Genomic DNA, 4,995 nt, shown 5'->3' with positions numbered 1-4,995 from the left:
TCAAAAGTCTTGTAGGGAAAGCAATACACACGCACAGGCACACACGCACGCACGCGCGCACGCACACACACACACACACACACACACACACACACACACAACACACACACACACACACACACACGCACACACACTTAACTGTACCATCATATTATTTTTTTGCACAATAAAATAAAACATGTTTTTTGGGGGGCAGAATGCATCGCAGCTCATCAGCATTAAAAAAAATAAAACTGGACATAACTTGATGACAAACTCAATCATAAAGTACAGCCTCTCATATCCAGTTACCTGCAGGATTCAGGCCTGTGCTCTTATTTTCTCAGCCATGTATCTTGAAGTGCAGCCACAGTGCTGTGTTGGAGTCTGTGTGGTAGCGTCTGACTGGCAGGTGGTGCCACCAGGTGGGGGCGCTATAGTGACCCTGGGGGAGCCAGGGGAGAGTGACACAGCTGTCACATCCACAGCCGACACTTGCAGGCTGTGGACGCTCACATTAACGATTGTTGGACCACAGTCTCATCAGGTTTAATCTCACTGGAAGTTAATTTCCTCTTTGCTTTGTAATGAAAGCAAAGAACTAGCACCATTTTAAAGGCATTCTTTAATTGTTAGTCATTTTATAATAGTGAAAATGATCATGTTTTTCAACCCTCTGCAGTCTGGAAGCAGCTATGTACTAGTTCATCACACATTTTACACACTCAGAATTATGTGTGTGTGTCTATGTGTTCGTGTATATATGTGTGTGTGTGTGTGTGTGTTTATATATAACAGGTATCTATAACAGGTAGGCCTATGACAAACACGATGACCGAATTTGCCTCCAAATACACCCCGCTGATATAAACATCTGTCATGATCTGATAATGATAACTTATCGATCAGCCTGAATAAAAGCTCCTGTCCTGTGTGTTCGGGTTGTTGGTTGTAATCTCTTCATGCCTCTGAGCAGGTACATGTGAGTGCAGCAGCTCTGCGAGGCCTCGTTAACGGGCCTCTGCATGTGGATGGAAAGAAATACAGATGATCATAATCAAGTCACGTTGATCCATTTTCAGTTCAAAAGAAAATAAAAAAAATCGATCCATCGGAATCATCTTAATCAAAGCATCTCTTCTTTTCGGATGGAACCGCAGCGGAGCCCCGATACTGACACCAGTAACACCAGTAACACCAGTAACACCAGTAACACCAGTGACAATGAAAATAACTTAATTCTCCAAAACAATAAGGCACGTGTTCTGTTTCCAGAGGTTTCCGATGAACAGATTTATAAAATAAATAGCTCCATTATTTCATCTACTCAGCGTCCCGCACGTGCATTTCTTCATTTAAAAGATCGTTTCCTTCATTGATTCGCAAACTCAGTTTATTTAAAGAAATACATTCATGTAAACATCACAAATCATACAGTAATAATACTCATTTAATTGGCTTTTCTTTGTGTTTTGAAGCTTGTGGTGCGTCCGATTTCTTTCCTTCAACTGTAAATGACACGCGCATGTTTTAACGGTGAAGTAAATGATTACTCTCACTGCGTGTATGCGTGTGTATGCGTGTGTGTGTGTGTTTGTTAAGGAGAAAATAAAGGCTCTAAACTTCATCAGGAAACACTCAAGCACCGACTTTAATATCATCCAGCTGACAATATTTATTACAGTTTTATGTTCGTTACATTTTTCTAACCAGGAAAATCATCTTTTGTGTTTTTCTGCAGATGTGTTGACAGCGTGGAGAAATTGAATTAGCAGCTGCAGCGCCGGGAACATTGAATCACATTAGGAGCGCAGCGGAGGAGCAAGAGGCTACCTGCAGGCCTGCTCTGCTCTAATACACAACCCAACACACTCTAAACCCCTCAGATACATAATCATATACACACAATACTCCTCACTTCTCATCAAGACAATGAAAAAAAAATCTTGTTTGTGATTTCAATAAACACTCCAAATCTGCGTATTTAATTATTTTCATTATTATCAAAACTTCATTAAAAGCCAATAGAACTATTCTAATTTCAAATATTTACACCTTCGATTATTTAAAGTAACAGCTGATCAAGTTAAGTTAAAAGTTACGTCGCGTTTCAAGTCTGACACGTGTAATTTTCTTAAAGATTTAATTGTCTGCAGCTTCATTAAACAAAAAATCAATAAAACATCTGTGAACGCGTCATCACGCAATAAATGATGTCATGTAATATCGCACGTCATCTGTAAATGATTTGAATATAAAGGTGCGACTTCACCTAAAGCGAATAACCTGAAAATAGAACCTGTTTTCTATTTATTAGATGATTTTCAACGTTGTATGAATGAATGCAGGCTAATTAAAACGAACATGAGCCTCCAAAATGTAGTAAAGTGACTTTTTTTTAATCGTTATTTCCTCTTCTGTACATGTCTATATTTTATTAACTGCATCGTAAAGCCACATAAACCCAAAACAGCTCAGACACACAAGCTCACACTAGTTAAAGTGCGTCTTGATGGATAAATATAGCGCACCAAATTGAAGTTGATCCAGAAAAAATCCTGCTCCATGTACCTCATTCACTTGTAATCTCCATCCGACCTGACAGCAGCACACTGAGCTCAGATCAGTCAGCACATCTCCAGCTTTGTCCCCGGACACATGTTGCACTGCCAGTCGTTCTGAGAGGAGGTGCAGGAGCCTTACAGGGGGGGTGAGTGTATATATGTGCAACAAGCTTAATTTTTTAGTATCATTTCATCAGGCAGAAATTGTCATGATGGCTGAAAAAGTCTGAAAATGAAAGTGAAAATCCGTTTTTAGATGCATTTGCAACACAATAATAATTGAAAACCTCTTCTACATATACAGTTGGATCTATCTGCAGTGTAATAATATGTTCACTAATCATAAGAGGAATAAAATAAGTTTTACTAATAACATTAATGATAACTCTGTTCTATTAAACCATGACAGTGTGACAGTGAGCCAGCATGCACAATACTAAACCGAAGCAGATAAATGGAATTCAACCATCATTCATTTTATTATTTACACCTGTGCAATCAGCTGCTGCAGAACAATCCTCTCTACAACCCAGCACTGTGAATTAGTGATGGACTGTCATTATTCATGGAGTTCTCTCTGAATCATTTAATATCATCTCATTCATTCAAATGGAACCTGGCAGGAGAAGACGTGAGTGCTGTCTTCTCACTTCTCAGAATAACACCTGATTTTCCACGAAGACATGAACACTAAAAAAAATGAAATATTTCCAGAGTCAGTCTGATTAGATGATGATGCGTTTGAGATCCAGGCGGTGACAACTGTTTCCATTCACAGGGCGGACTGGGTGGATTCAGCCATAGAGGAACATGCAGGCACCATCCAAGGTAAGAGCCCCTCACAGTGAACACAGTGCACTTTAAATACAAATGTTCACTTCTATTGAGATTAACATCTAGCAAAAGTCAATTCTTACCACTCATTAACTTTCAGAATCAACCAGATTTTTTTCTTGTGGCAAATCTGTAATTTAAAGCTGTTTTCTTATTGTGAACGAGTGTAAACACACAAAAATCTACATTTGTTAATAATTATAATCACGTGTCATTAAACACAATTGATTTTCACTTTCAGCTTCACTTATTTATATTGTGCAGTCTTACATTGTGGTGGACGATAAAGTTCTATTCTATTCTGTTACAAATGCACCAAAAAGCCAAGTTATGTGTTAAAACTGCATTTTGTTTGTTCATTCTAACACAAGAAAAACTAGAAATTAAATTCCACAGTTTCCTAAAAATGAAAAAAAGTGGTCTTATAGTATGACCTGTATGTTAAATGAATGTATAATTGTACATGTCAGTAGTGGTAAACAATATGATTCCACAGCATTCTTCATGATGTTATAGCTGCAATTTACTGAAAAACAAACAAACTAGAGATCTCTACTGTGATGTCACCTGCTAATATAAACCTGGATGTACAGAAGTGCTCCTGGTCACACAGTTTGGATAAGAAAAGGCAGGCAGCACAATTATACGCATCGGCATCAACATCAGCATCAGCATCAGCATCAGCATCAGCATCAGCAACAGTGTTGTTAGTGTAACAAATGAGAACACAATATTCCCTCAGGTCCAACAGCATGATGAGATCTTTCTGCTTGTTGCTTTTTAGAAATGAACTCGGCAGGAGGTCCGAAAAATCTGGTAAAAGCCGCTAAATTGTAAATAATGGATGAAAGCAAAGCTCGTAATTACCAAAATTTAACCTAGTCACACGAGCTATGTCGAGTGAATGATAGCTCCCCTTTTTCACCCTGCAGCCTTCATGAAACACAATGTTTGAAATGAATATATCAGTCTTCAGGCTCCTGACCTACTGTCACCAAACACACTGTTAACATGAGGCCAGTGGTCATTAAACTGCTAGTATCACAGTGTGTGGATAAGTCATGTTGGAACCTCTTATCGATTCCTGCTTTCTAATGAAGCTAATCCTAATATTTTGTAATTTGGCAGCAGGTATGAGTATTTGTCTCATATTTAAGTGCATCCATTCGTCCCGAGATGATTATTAAGTGCTGAGTTTGCGGCCGTCTTCATGTGACGTCTCTCTTTCTTCTATCTGATCGGACTCTTACATGCAGAGGTTTCCACCCACTGCACTTTTAAAAAACTTTTTTTTTTTTTTTTACAAGCATCAGAATAGACATAAAAACTTCTGCTTTTAAAGTTGCTGCATTTTTATTTAGGTGCAGCTGAAACCTCTCTCATCCAGAGTGAGCTGAACGGACACTGTCTGAGTTCATGTTGTTCAATTCATGTGTGTGTGTGAAGAGTTTTTAATGTGTGTATCCTCATTAAACACAAACCATATTCTTACTTATAGAACATATTGTGGCCCAGATGTTCAAGAATCACTCCTCCGCATTTATAATTTGTACGTTTGCATATATTAAAGGTTGTAAAAAAAAAGTTTGTAATAACATGTTGGAATGAAATAAAAGGG

Source organism: Scomber scombrus, chromosome 5 (genome assembly GCF_963691925.1).
Source record: "Scomber scombrus chromosome 5, fScoSco1.1, whole genome shotgun sequence".
Lineage (NCBI taxonomy): Eukaryota > Metazoa > Chordata > Actinopteri > Scombriformes > Scombridae > Scomber > Scomber scombrus.
Note: the sequence above shows the minus strand (reverse complement) of the source record.